Source organism: Triticum dicoccoides, chromosome 6B (genome assembly GCF_002162155.2).
Source record: "Triticum dicoccoides isolate Atlit2015 ecotype Zavitan chromosome 6B, WEW_v2.0, whole genome shotgun sequence".
NCBI lineage: Eukaryota > Viridiplantae > Streptophyta > Magnoliopsida > Poales > Poaceae > Triticum > Triticum dicoccoides.
The window spans coordinates 175,311,515-175,327,005 of NC_041391.1; positions in this window are offsets into that span (position 1 = coordinate 175,311,515).

A 15,491-nucleotide genomic window follows, 5' to 3' on the forward strand; every position below is an offset into this window, starting at 1 on the left:
ACTCCCGACTGCTACCTCCCCCCGCCCTATGGACGATGCCCAGGTGGAGTCCCAAAAGGGGCTAAACCAGGAGGAGGTGGTCCTGGAGGCGTCGCAAGGTGACCTCCTGGACTCCAGGCCCAAAGGGGATAAAACCCCAGAGGGATCTAAGTTCGGCCCTGGGCCGGACACCGCACCAGAACCTTCAGTGGTTCCGGAGTCCGGCAGGCGGCCCCTTCGTAAGAAGGGCAAGCCTACGACGCCGGCGGCCTCCGTCCAACCGGAGGCGCCGGACAATTTGCTGGAGGTGCTTAACAGCGCCTCCATCGACAAGGAGCACCGCACTATTATGAGTGCAGTGATCCAGAAGGTTCAGTCCGCCAAGAGCGGGCTGACAGAAGCCTGTGCCAGCCTTCTAACAGGCTTCGAGGTATGTATTTAAAACATGTAAAAATATTACCGCATAGATAGTCGCCCGTGATGCTCAGTTTGGTGTTCGAAAAGAAAAGCCGGACTGAGGATCTAAAAAGATATACGCAGGAGTCTAACATAAATATGTCAATATGGGAATGCAGGCTGCGCTGCTGACCTCTGCCGCACTGACTGCGGAGGTCGATGCATTGAAGCAGAGCCTCGAGCGGTCCGAGAATGAGCTCGGCCGTGCCAACAAGCATCTCGTGGACAAGGAAGGTAGGTAATACCTTATATAAGTATATAAAAATATCTGGTTGCAAATAATGACAGGATCAATGTGAATGTTACAGGGGCCACAACCGAGGTGGCGACCCTGAAGGAAGCGCTGTCCAAGGCCAAAGACAATGCGGCCATGGAGCGCACTGAGCAAGAAAAGTAGGAGGCGCGGGCGGAGGAGGTGCGGCAAGAGCTCCATGCTCTTGTGAAGAAACACAAGAGATTGGAGCTTGACTCAAAGACTCGAGAGTCCGAGCTTGCCTCGGCCCTTGAGAGCACCAAATCCGCCAAGGCCGAAGCCCAAAAGGCCCTCCAGGAAATTGAGGCGATGAAGAAGATAGCGGCGGGCAAGGCATTCTTTATGCAAAGCAAGCACATGAGAGTAAATTACCTGTTACTTACCCGAGTCCGGAGCTCTCCAGGAGCATTCGCAGATCTGCCCCGCAGTGTGTCCGATGCCGCTACATTCTACCGGGCCGAGGAGGGGAGCTCGACGGAGAAGGTGTTCTGGTCCCAATATGCTGAAGCCGGACACCCGGTGCCCCTGAGCGACCAACTGAAAGAGCTGGTCGAGCTCCATAAGGCAGCCGAACATGCCATGAAGGGCCTAATAGGCCGGCTGTGGCCTGGGGAGGCCATGCCTGGGAGCTACTTTGGGCTGGTGAGGCGGCTGGTGGATGCCTGTCCATGGCTTGAAGTAATCAAGCACTCTGTATGCATCGAAGGCGCCCGTAGGGCCCTTGCCCGTGCTAAAGTGCACTGGGGCAAGCTGGATGCTGAGAAGTTGGTGACAGAAGGGCCACCGAAGGGGAAGGAGCATTGCAAGCCCGAGATGTATTATGAGAGCGTCTTGAAGGGTGCCCGCCTTGTGGCTAACGAATGTTCCAAGGATTTAATTTTTGAGTAAACTCGCTCGTGTTTATCCTGTGCGCTGAAAAGTTGTTCATATGCACTAAGCAACGCTGTTTGAATTTAAAATATTACCTTCTGTGCGGCCGTTTATTAAATCTGAGAGATGCAAGTCGTCAGCTTCTACCCCCATGCCACGAGTGCTAGGGTGTTCGGGATAAACCTAAGCGCTCTTGTTCCCATTCTTGGGTCCTTCGAGGTAGGCGCTCAGCGCAACGAACAAGGCAATCATACTTATAATGCTTTATCACTCCCACTTAGCCATAGAATTCTATAATTTTAAATTTTGGCGAAGCCCCTATTATTTGGAAGACCGAGTTCGGGGCGCTATCCACGCCTAGGCCGGACAAAGCCAGCTCCTCGCTCTAAGCGGCATAAGTCTTTAGGGACTCGAAAAACCTCTCGAACAGCGACCGGCTCTCTCCCTATCATGACAGTCAGTTTTAGCTTTCTCTACTGAGGTGTTAACCCAGCTCAACTGGGGCACAATCGTAATAATTCTCCCAGCACTACCTTAGCCGATATAGCAGAACGTAAGGTACCAAAACATGGGAGCCGGGCAAACCCAACTATTGACCCAAGACATGATTCGGAGCCGATGCATATAATGCTATAAGTTCAGGGTGCCGCACTCATGAGAGTGTTCGGTCTTCTCACACCGTATTCCGGGGTACTTAAGCCCCTGGTGTATTGGCCATACCAAAGTGTACGGTTGCATAATGTCATAACTGAACATGGTTACATAAAAATGAATGCAATAATAGACAAGAGCTATGTATTGTTTATTAAAGGGCTGCTATGAAAGCAGAACGATACAAATAGTGCGATAAGCAAGAGATGGGATTATTTGACATGTCCCCCTCCAGGGGCAAGCTGCGGAACTTTATGTAAGACAAGTATTTAGCTTGTTAAAGAGACCACCTGGACATTCGACGTAGCTTGCTGCCTCCCTGGCTGTTGCATCGTGTGTTCGGCGATTGTACTGCTGGACAGGCCTTCCGAAGAATGGAGTCCTGAAAGTAAGAAAAAAAGAAATGACAAAATCGGGAGCCCCTAGTGCGGTTGAGCCGCATTCTGGGCGTGCTGTGGTTGTGCCCCTCCCCGTATGCCCATGGTATTTCCAGAGCGTAATTATGTACGCGTAGTACTGGTTTCGCAATCTCGCAAGGGCTGGGGTTGGGGCCGCACTGCTATGCTTTCTCGGAACGTGCCAGACGGTCTTGTTGTAGGTTACTTCGGGCGCGCTTGACGGTGTCTGGATGTTTAACAGCCGGACTGAGAGGCTACTTTGTACTTCCGCCGCTAGGGCTGGCGTGTGCTCCTCTGTTCGGAGAGAGCGTTCGGTGTTTCCATTGACCGTAATGACTCCTCGAGGGCCTGGCATCTTGAGCTTGAGGTATGCATAGTGCGGCACCGCATTGAACTTTGCAAATGCGGTTCGCCCGAGCAGGGCGTGATAGCCACTGCAGAATGGGACTATGTCAAAGATTAACTCCTCGCTTCGGAAATTATCCGGGGATCCAAAGACCACTTCAAGTGTAACTGAGCCTGTACAGCTGGCTTCTACACCTGGTATGACACCTTTAAAGGTCGTCTTTGTGGGTTTAATCCTTGAGGGATCTATGCCCATTTTTTGCACTGTATCCTGGTAAAGCAGGTTCAGGCTGCTGCCGCCGTCCATGAGGACTCTAGTGAGGTGAAATCCGTCAATGATTGGGTCTAGAACCAATGCGGCGAATCCGCCGTGACGGATGCTAGTGGGGTGGTCCCTTCGATCAAAAGTGATCGGGCAGGAAGACCATGGGTTGAACTTTGGGGCGACTGGCTCCAACGCATATACGTCCCTGAGTGCACGCTTCCGCTCCCTTTTGGGGATGTGGGTTGCGTATATCATGTTTACCGTCCGCACTTGTGGGGGAGAACCCTTCTGTCCTCTGTTGTTCGGCGGCCGGGGCTCCTCCTCGTCATCGCTATGCAGCCCCTTGTCTCTGTTTTCGACACTTAACTTGCCTGCCTGCTTGAACACCCAACAATCCTTGTTGGTGTGATTGGCTGGTTGTTCGGGGGTGCCGTGTATCTGGCACGAGCGATCGAGTATCTGGTCCAAACTGGACGGGCCCGGAGTATTTCTTTTGAATGGCTTTTTCCGCTGACCGGGTTTAGAGCCTCTGAATCCGGTATTAACTGCCGTGTCCTTAGTATTGTCGCTGTTAATGCGGCGCTTGTGCTTGTTGCGACGCGACCTGCCATTGCTGTCCTTGGTATCCGAATTACCAGGCCTCTTGGTTATGTTATTACTACGAGCTAGCCAGCTGTCTTCTCCCGCGCAAAATCGGGTCATGAGTGTCGTGAGGGATGCCATGGATTTCGGCTTTTCCTGTCCTAGGTGCCGGGCAAGCCATTCGTCTCGGATGTTATGCTTGAAGGCTGCGAGGGCCTCTGCGTCCGGACAGTCGACTATTTGATTTTTCTTGGTTAGGAACCGTGTCCAGAATTGTCTGGCCGATTCCTCTGGCTGCTGAATTATGTGGCTTAGGTCATCGGCGTCTGGTGGTCGCACATAAGTGCCCTGGAAGTTGTCAAGGAATGCGGCTTCCAAGTCCTCCCAGCAACCAATTGACTCTGCTGGCAAGCTGTTAAGCCAATGCCGAGATGGTCCTTCAAGCTTGAGTGGGAGGTATTTTATGGCGTGTAGATCATCACCGCGGGCCATGTGGATATGAAGGAGATAATCCTCGATCCATACCGTAGGATCTGTTGTGCCATCGTATGATTAGATGTTTACGGGTTTAAACCCCTCGGGGTTTTGATGATCCATTACTTCATCTATGAAGCATAGTGGGTGTGCGGCGCCTCTGTACTGGGCTATATCACGACGTAGCCCAGATGAGCTTTGTCTGATGTGTTCGGCCTGGCCGTATTTTCCATATCCGGCATGACGGTTATCGTCACGTGTCGTGGGGCGCCCACGCGATCCGTAGATCGATCTTGTTTGCCTTGCCTTGTCCTCCAATATGTCTTGCAGGTCTGGCGCGTTTCCCGGTGCCTTAGTACTTTTTGAGCGGCGCCGGGGTGCGGCTTGAATTGATGGCCGAGAGGCCTCTCTGTCGCGGCCACGGGGTGGCCGGTCGGCCGCATCATACGCTGGGGATGTAGGTTTAGTTGCTTCCTCCTCTAATCAGGGTAGCAGCCTGCGCTTGGGGTAGCTCTTGGAGGGGCGTTCGAGTTTGTACTCTTCGGCCGCCAGGACTTCAATCCATCTGTCGGCTAGCAAATCTTGGTCAGCTCTAAGCTGCTACTGTTTTTTCTTGAGGCTATTCACCGTGGCCATAAGCCTGCGTTGGAAACACTCTTGTTCGATGGGATCCTTAGGCACGACAAATTCGCCGTCGTCGAGGCTTGCCTCGTCTTCGGAGGGAGGCATGTAATTATCGTCCTCTACCTCTCTGTCTGCCGCTCTCTCGTGAGGGCTGGCTTCTCCATCCTCGTGCGCTGAATCCTGCTGGAGGGGGTTGTCTTTGGCACTGTCCGGGGTGTTATTGTCTCCGGTGCCGAAATCGCCGTTTTTACTTTGGAGGGATTTAGAGCGGCGCCGCTGACGTCGGCGCTTAGGCTGCTTCTTGGAGGGGTCATCCTCCATTGCTCCATCGCCATTCCCTTCTTTCGGGGTGTCCACCATGTATATGTTGTACGACGAGGTGGATTTCCAGTGCCCTATAGGCGCTGGTTCTTGGTCGTCTCCTTCATCGGCATCCATACCGTCGATGTCTTCGTAGTCGAAGTCGAGCATGTCGGTTAAATCATCGACAGTGGCTACGAAGTGGGTGGTGGGTGGGCTTCGAATTTCTTCATCGTCCGCATCCCAACCTTGCTGACCATAGTACGGCCAGGGCTCTCCTAATAAAGAGAGAGACTTTACTGAATTCAGGATGTCGCCAAAGGGCGAGTGCTGAAAGATGTCCGCGGCGGTGAACTCCATGATCGGAGCCCAATTGGGTTCGATCGGAAGGGGTGTGGAAGATTCGGAGTCCGGAAAGGAGTCCGGCACCTTGGAGTCACGAGCTTCGCAAAGGACATGGCTGGTATTCGGCTCGACCGCCGTAGAGATTGCAGCCCCCGAGGCGGTGTCTAGACACCCGTCCTCGATCGGCGCAGTCGGCTCCGAACTAAGGGTCGAAGCGGACACCTGAGCGGCCTTCTGGGCACTGTCCGGCGGCAGAGCTAGATCGTGCCCATCGTGACAGTGCGGCGCGCTCGGCTGCGGCTCGAATCCGTCGAAGATCAGGTCTCCGCGGATGTCAGCCGTGTAGTTCAAACTTCCAAATCTGACCTGATGGCCAGGGCTTAGTTTGGATCGTAAAATCGTAGAGTCATATTACAGAATCACGATTTTGACAACCTTGGCGTAGCTTTTGATCTGCTCCAGATGGCCAAGCGAATTGGCCCGCAGTGCAAAGCCGCCGAATACGAAGATCTGTCCGGGCAGAAAAGTCTCACCCTGGACCGCATCGTTGTTGATGGTCGAATGAGCCATCGGGCCTAAAGGTGACGACACAGAGGAACTCTCAATGAAAGCACCAACGTCGGTGTCAAAATCGGCAGATCTCGGGTAGGGGGTCCCGAATTGTGCGTCTAGGCGGATGGTAACAGGAGACAAGGGACACGATGTTTTTACCCAGGTTCGGGCCCTCCCGATGGAGGTAAAACCCTACTCCTGCTTGATTAATATTGATGATATGGGTAGTACAAGAGTAGATCTATGACGAGATCAGAGAGGCTAAACCCTAGAAGCTAGCCTATGATATGATTGTTGTTCGTCCTACGGACTAAAACCCTCCGGTTTATATAGACATGGGAGAGGGCTAGGGTTACACAGAGTCGGTTACAAGGGTAGGAGATCTACATACCCGTATCGCCAAGCTTGCCTTCCACGCCAAGGAAAGTCCCATCCAGACACGGGACGAAGTCTTCAATCTTGTATCTTCATAGTCCGGGAGTCCGGCCAAAGGTCATAGTCCGGCCATCCGGACACCCCCTAATCCAGGACTCCCTCACATCAGTTGCAAGATATGTGTGACCAATATAACCTTGGAAAGTTATAGCAAGCACCTTGATGGGTGAATAAGATAGGGCATCTGCCTCTGACTCCTCCACTAGGGAGCTACATTGACTTAGGTCTCCCTCTAGCTTAGAATCACTATTAGGATCATATTCTGAGCATGAATATGTAGGTGGAGATCGTTGGCATTGCATTGCATCCAGACTTGATCTCAGTCCCTTAATGCCAAGTTTGACAACCATGGCATTGTTCTGCTTTATTCTTTTCATGCGCGCAAGCTCATAATCATTATGATGCTGTTCAGAATCTAAGATTCATGAAAACATAAAAAGTAGTTAGATTATCTATGGTATGCATTGCGGATTCAACTCAAAGAGTGTCTCCCTATAAACCCCTTCATATGCAAAGTTCACCCCCCAACCGTGCTGACAGACCACACACAGAAATACAAACCGCTTATGTCTCTATAACAGGCAGACACACATTTCAAAATTGAAGTAGGAACATTAGAATCATATGAAATTCGTATTTGAACAAATAAACTAAGGAATTATGAGTGGAATAATGTTTAGCTTCAAGGGTGGAGTGTTGGTAGTGCGACACAAAGCAAGTAGGCAGATTGTATTCCATGTAAAAGATCGAAGCCTATGTATAAGCTGGAAATGACACTTTCTTTCTATATGATGCAGTGTTCGTTGCCCACACATGGTGGAAGAGATCACATAGAGAAATACTATTCACTCATGTCTACTGTTCCAGTATTTTGAAACAGGGTGGTCCACCCTAAAATAATATTGACAACAAATATGACAAGGCAAGCATAGATGTAGTGAATCAATCATTTACTTGTGAGCTTACTAGAACAAGTATGCAGAATTGTAACTGCAGTAAGAGACCGTCCAAAATCTGAATCAAGAAGTTTCTCTAGCACTTATTGTTTGCAACTAATCGACATGAATAATTGGATATTATACTGAGTGAGTAAGAAAGACAAGTAAAATTGTCAACAAACCTGGCTTGAAGTAGTAATCTGGGTCAATGTCACTATGACTAACAATCCAAAATGACTAGTGTCTGTTCCTAGGGCCGGAATTTTGAAAACCCTGTGAACTTTACAGGTACTAAAGATTACTGAAATACATCTGAACCATTAAGTGTAGGTAGCACTCATCACACAACAAACCCTAATGATAGTCCTGCCTAATGAGCAATGAATCAATTAGAAACTGTGTGATGAGGAGTGGCTGATGAGTGTTGAGGACGTATCTCAGGATAAATCGGGTTGGCTTAGTGGGTGCTGCACGCCTGAGCCCTGAACGGACTGGGAAGGTAGGCATGGCGCCGCGTCCGGGCAGCGGTGACGTTGTTGGGCGAGCGGCTCCTAACGTCCTATTAGTCCCGCGTCTCCTCCTAGAGTCATGTCGTCCGGGGACGGCAAGTCGCCGGCGAGGCAGGCGGTTGGGGGCGAGAAGAGATCGGAAGCGCGCAGAAGAACAGAGGGGAATCGGGCCTGGGATGACCCAAAATCCCAGGGTGGGCCGACCCACCATGGGCACCCTGTAGAGATACACACCCGAGCGGTGAACATGCATTTTCGAAACTAATTTAGGAACATTTAGCTGACCAATTAAAGGACTCTGTTTTAATAATATCATATTCGTATTTGAACAACTAAGCTTGTTTAGCTTGATGGGTGGAGCAGTGCTATTATGACACGACGCACGTATTTTGATCGTATAGTGATCATAAAAGGGGGAAACTCTAAGCATATTTTTTTAGCAAAATAGGGTTTCCCCTCCAATTTCTATTAAAGAAACCACCACGGAACCAACATGATCAATTAAACCCTAAGCATGATCAATTAATCCGTATTATGACTGTGCATTGGCAGATTTGAAGCTGCAAACTGGAGAAATGATATTTAGCATCCATTGTTTGCTTCGAACTAAGAACTAAATTCTAAGAGCTGAAAAGAAAGTAGAGTAACCAAGTTATGATCTATTTTCTGGTTGAGATCAAAAAGTTGAGGAGATATGAAGTACCACCTCTCTTGCGGCGCCGTGTAGGCATCGGGGGTGTGATGGCTGTCGGTGGCGTTGAAGTAGATCTGTGACGATAGACGGGTGCATCGGGGGATAAGTCCCGTTGTGGTGGAAGAGAAGCTCGTGTGAGCGGCCCCGGCAAAGTGGACGACGGTGCCGATGAAGCGAGAGGACACGATGCAAGGCTCTTGGTCCGTTGCCGTGGATGAGAAACGTCCATCTGTAGAAGTGGACGACGCGGTCTTGGTAGGCGCTCCGGCATGGTGGAGGACGGCGGCGATCGCTACAAAAAAATACACTTCCGTGATGATACGTGTTTGTCACAGTAGGTCACGTTTTCTGTCATGCATGTACTTCCATGACGATTTTATGACAGAATCAAGATAGTCATACCTGTGTTGTCGTAGAAGTGTTCCATGACATTACCAAAATTATCATCACGGAAGTGTCCACTTCCATGATGATAAATCGCGCGTCACAAGAGTGCTTTCGTCAAGGGTGACCGACACATGGCATCAACCATAACGGAATGCCGTTAAGCTATCGGCTCCGGTTTTGGATCCGATAACCCGTCAACAGCCCCGACCAATGGGGATTTTCCACGTGTAAAATCATCATTGGCTGGAGGAAACACGTGTCGGCTCACCGTTGGGACAGATGCCATCCACTCATTGGACCCAAGGCGCCTATGATACGGTGACACGTGGCACGGCCCAACAGAGGCCCATTCCTGTGAAAATGCCGACCCATTTGACTTGGTCAAAAGGTGGCGGGCCGGCCCACGGAAAGCCTATTAACGGCATGTTCGCATATAGCCCATTTACAGCCCGCTAACCCAGGGCCCGTTACGACCTCTCCGAATTAGGCCCAGTAGCGTCATCTGGGCCGTCCAATATGATTCCAGCCTGTTTAACCTTTCGGCCCATGTATGGCCCATGACTTCTTTCGGCCCATATGAGGCCCTTTATAACTATTGGCCCATTAACGACCCATGGTGAAACTGGCCCGTAATGAACAGTGTATCACTTTATACCCATTAACGGCCTGTTATTCCATTGGGCCGTTTCTAGCCCAAGTTATCTTTCAACCTTCTCAGGGCCCATTTATTCTTGGGCTCATTTCCAGCATTCGGTTACTTACGGCCCATTACTGTCATTTTCTGCTTGTGGGCCAAATTCAGCCCGTCGTTATAGTCGGCCCGTTTGTGGACCGTTAATACGTTGGGCCGTTTTCATGTAAAAAACCCATTGGGCTGTTTTCATAGAGTTATCAAATTCGGCCTATTAACGGCCCATTATGGTCCACAAATAGTATGGCCCATGATTGGCGAAATGATGATACGCCCCGTAGAAGGCCCATGGATCCTACGTCCCATATAAGGCCCATGGATCATATGACCGGTAGAAGGCCCATGGAACGTACGGCCCGTAGAAGTCCCATGGACCCTACGGCCCATATAGAAGGCCAATGGATCCAGGCCCATGGATCATACGGCCCGCAGGAGGCTCATGGTTATAACAGTCCATGTGTTGCCATGATTATTTTGGCCTAATTACTAAAAATAGGCTATTGTGGCCACTAGAAAAACACAGAAAAAGAATTGCAGTGACTACAAGCAAACAACTAAACAAGACAATAAGGAAATAAATAAGCAAGCAATGAACGCTAGCCTATTACCGCTATTACACATATTACATCCATTGGGCATCAAAGTTCGCCACCAGTGCAAATATAGGGAACAAAAGAAGCATATTACATACACCTGCCGTCAAAATTGGCCACCAGTGCAAATAAACGCGACAACAAAACAAGAGCATAACTGAAACAACTTCAAAAGAGCTCAAGAAACGTTATCCTGGGTATCCACCATGCTGGCAATAAGCTTAGCAAGCTTATTAGCTTTGTCCTGTTTGGCGCTAAAAATCCTCCAATGCTTGCTGTTGCACCAGAAAGTATGCATCTGAATGCTCCAGGGACTTCCGCAGTCCTACCGCTTCTTGTCGTAGCACAGCTGATCGATGTCTTTTAGCTTGTAGTTGAGACTCAAGAAACCAAACTGATTCAGACAGTGAGTTTTAATAGCTTGTGCAAGTGGTAGTGGCTAGTAACTCGAACACTAAACCAAGAAAAGACTTTGGGGTTGTCTCACTGTCTTCAAGATAGTCTTCCTTAGCTGTTTTATCAACTTTGTTGGAGACCAACAAGGATGTGTCACTACCCTGAACCTTATCTGCATTACTTCCTTTACCATTGCTTAATAAGTCACTCTTCCCCAATATTCTGTCAGCGTTCTAAAAGAAGAAACAAGCAGACACATAACATGTTTAGCATGTACTAGTATATGAAACTCATTTCGGTGAACCAGTTCATTAGTAAGGTGGACATGATTAAACTACCAAGTCTTCTATTGCCAAGTACTAGTACATAATAAAAGCATCAAACAAACATATATCTATGTCCTATGGTCACTGCATTATCTTGCCAAATCAAAATAGAGACACGGTTCAAATCATATCAGTTCAAGACAATGCAGAAGTGAAAGAATACAAAGCGTGGGAAACTACACGACACAACAAGATTTCCGATGGGTACCACGGGTCTACATGTACAACAACACTATTGGCTCTGTTGTGATGCTAGTAATGTGCATGATATGAGAAGTCAACGGTATACACAATTGAAATTGAAATCAACAGAGCTATTGATAAGAGCAAACCTATTAAAGAAACATGAATGAACATACCTGCTGTGCCATTGGAGTTTCGATTGGATCTTTCAATTTTAAAATAAGTTTGTATGAGTAAATACAGTGATACAAGAGCAAAGCAGTATGCATGATAGCAATCGTAGTTAAAAAAGGCGCGCCTAGGCTCTAGGCGTTGGCAAAACGCATTGCGCATAACTACGCGTAATCTGTGCATAACTGCGCATAAGCATGCGCTTTGGTCAGTAAAGCGCAAGGCGATGACAAAACGCACAATTAACGCCTAGCGCTTTTTTGAACTATGATAGCAATGGAATATTCAATTAGAACAGTTGTTCTTCAGGTTTAGGTAGTTGTTCTACATGAACAGAGTACAGTAAGATGCAAGAATATAGTACTTAAAAATAGAAAATGAGCTCATAGACCTTACTACATTCTTGGTTTGGGACCAGTACAGAACAAGGCGTTCCCAGTCATCGTCCAGTAAATGTGTCTCAGGAGAATGTAAGGGAATTTGATGAGTTTCTTTGCCGGTGAAGTACGTTTTCTTCAGGTAATTCCGATACTGCCACCAAGCATTCTTGAAGATAGCAGAGTTATTAGCACAGGTTACCTCATCCTGAGTTTTCAAATCGGTCCTTCTCTATAGAGAAAAATGGGAAAATTTGCCGTATTATAACCATCATGGAGGTAGGATGTATGGGACAAAGCAAAGTAATTGCCATGAATAACATTACTTACACATAACTCCTGGACAAACACCTACAACTGGCATTTTCCTTCATCTTCAATATAATATTTCCAAGATGGGAAGATATGCACATATGATTTAACAACATCAAATGCGATTGATGCTAAACTACGACTAGCTGGTTGTGCTTCCTCCAGAGGAATATGCGTACTAACTGGTGGAGTTGGGGTTCGCCGTGGTAGTACTGGCCCTTTGGGCACTGGAGCTGCCTTACTAATTGCTCTTGTTTGGGAGCTTTGTGGTGGAGATAGTGCTGTGTCAACAGGAACTGGGTTACTATCTGCTGGGGTTGGGGTTAGATTGGGTGAAGCTGGTTCTCTGTCCATCGCAGTAGGGGTACAATCTGCGAGAGTTTGGGTTATGTGTGGTAGGGCTGGTTCTTGTGCATGTACAACCGGGGTGCTATCTCCACCAAGAGGTAGCACTGTTTTATTTGGAGACCGTGTTTTTAGTCCGCCAGATACTGGCATCACCCGCTCCAATTTAAATGGCTAATAAACAGGAAACATAGTTGAATGTACATACATTGTGTGAGAGACAGATGCAATAGATAGTGTGGAAAAAAGAGGGCATGAAATAGTTGACATGTATATTGTTTAACTAAAACAGGTAGCATGACATAATTTCACATATATGATGTCTATCTAAACTAGATAGCATAGCATAACATAATTCAAAGATATGATGAATAACTAAACAGGATCGCATGACATAATTCACCTACATGTTATCTAAGTAATCAGAATCACATCATTTAATTCACATATGTGATTTATATGCTAAACAGAGGGTATTCGATATGATGTCTGAACTAAGAACATGGTGTTGAATATTGTGTATATGATGTCTAAACTATGCAATGCAAGACACCATATGCATGATATGAGCAGTATAACCGTGCCAAGTTAGAGCATACACCTTGGTGGGGGAATAGGACTGGTCATCTGTCTCTGAATCCATCTCTGAGGAGCTATTGGGACCCAACAAGAGATCTGCTTCGACAAGTAGCACTGTCTGCTCTGAAGGCCTTGTTTTCACTCCAGATTTTTCCATCTCCCACCCAAATGGCTGATTCACAGGAAGAGTAGTTTAATGTACAAACATTGTCGACAAATGGAAATGTAATGAAGAAAAGGATGGGCAAGATATCATTCAAATATATGATGCCTGGTTAAATAGGATGACATTGCACATTTCACATATATTATGGCTGGCTAAAAGACATGAGACTGCATAATTCCCATATATGATATAGGGGGTGTCCGGATAGCCGAACTACCATCATCGGTCGGACTCCAAGACTATGAAGATACAAGATTGAAGACTTCGTCCCGTGTCCGGATGGGACTTTCCTTGGCGTGGAAGGCAAGCTTGGCGATACGGATATGTAGATCTCCTACCATTGTAACCGACTCTGTGTAACCCTAGCCCTCTGCGGTGTCTATATAAACCGGATGGCTTTAGTCCATAGGACGAACAACAATCATACCATAGGCTAGCTTCTAGGGTTTAGCCTCCTTGATCTCGTGGTAGATCTACTATTGTAACCCACATCATAAATATTAATCAAGCAGGACGTAGGGTTTTACCTCCATCAAGAGGGCCCGAACCTGGGTAAAAACATCGTGTCCCTCGTCTCCTGTTACCATCCACCTAGACGCACAGTTCGGGACCCCCTACCCGAGATCCGCTGGTTTTGACACCGACATTGGTGCTTTCATTGAGAGTTCCTCTGTGTCGTCACCGATAGGCTCGATGGCTTCTTTGATCATCATCAACGACGCCGTCCAGGGTGAGACCTTCCTCCCCGAACAGATCTTCGTATTCGGCGGCTTTGCACTGCGGGCCAATTCGCTTGGCCATCTAGAGCAGGTCGAAAGTTACGCCTCGGGCCGTCAGGTCAGATTTGGAAGTTTGGACTTCACGGCTGACATCCGCGGGGACTTGATCTTCGACGGATTCCAGCCACAGCCGAGCGTGCCGCACTGTCACGTCGGCATGATTTAGATCTGCCGCTGGATAGTACTCTGGAGGCCGCACTCGAAACCACTCCGATCTTCAATTCGGAGCCAGCCCCGCAGATCGAGGATGGATGCCTAGACACCGCCTCAGGGGCTGCAACCTCTACGGTGATAGAGCCGAACACTGACTTCGTCCCTAATAAATCTCGTGACTCCAAGGTGCCGGACTCCTCGCCGGACTCCGAACCTCCCGCGCCCGCCTCGATCGAATCCGACTGGGCGCCGATCATGGAGTTCACCGCAGCGGATGTCTCTCAACACCCACCTTTCGGCGACATCTTGAGTTCGCTAAAATACCTCTCGTTATCAGGAGAGACCTGGCCAGATTGTGGTCAGGACGGCTAGGATGCGGACGACGAAGAAATTCAAAGCCCACCCACCACCCACTTGGTAGCCGCTGTCGACGATTTAACTGACAGGCTAGACTACGATTTCGAGGATATCGACTGTATGGACGATGATGGCAGGGACGACCAAGAACCAGCGCCTAACGGGCGCAGGAAAGCCACCCCATCCCACAACGTATGCATGGTGGACACACCAAAAGGAAGCGACAATGAGGAAAAATGGGACGTGGCGAAGGACAACTCCCCCAACAGACAAACAAAGCGGCGACGCAAGCGCCGCCCGAAGACCGGCATCGACAAAAACGGTACCCATATGGACCCGGCCCTAGAGCAGGGCGAAGCAGCGGACGACACACACGTCAACAAGCAGCCAGCCGGACATGAACCGGACAAGCAACCCATCCCCGGCGAAGATGATCTCACATCACCAGAGCATAGGAATCTCCATAACAGGCTCGTCGCCACTGCAAGAAGTTTGAAGAAGCAAAAGTGGAAGCTCAAAACAGCGGAAGACACACTCAGAATGAGATAGAGCAAAGTACTCAACACCGCAGATAAATATGGCACTAGTCACCAGACAAAGAGCTACCCGAAGCGCAAGCTGTTTCCTGAATTTGACGAGGAGGCCATCGAGCCCCCGCAGTCAAAAAAGAAAGGGGCCGCCTGGCCGGATAGACGACCAGATGACAGGCCAAGAGCAACACCGGGCGCCACACACAAGCCGGCACATGATCAGCATAAAGATCTTCAGAAAAAGGACAACCTGGCCAGGTCTATCTATGGGCCAAAAAAGAAGACTCCAGGAAGTAACACAACCAGCCGAGCATTTGAAGACAATGGCACACTCAAATACAGGGGCGCCGCACACCCACTATGTTTTACCGACGAGGTACTGGATCATGGATTTCCAGCGGGATTTAAACCCATAAACATAGAGGCATACGACGGAACAATAGACCCCGGAGTCTGGATTGAGGATTATATCCTAC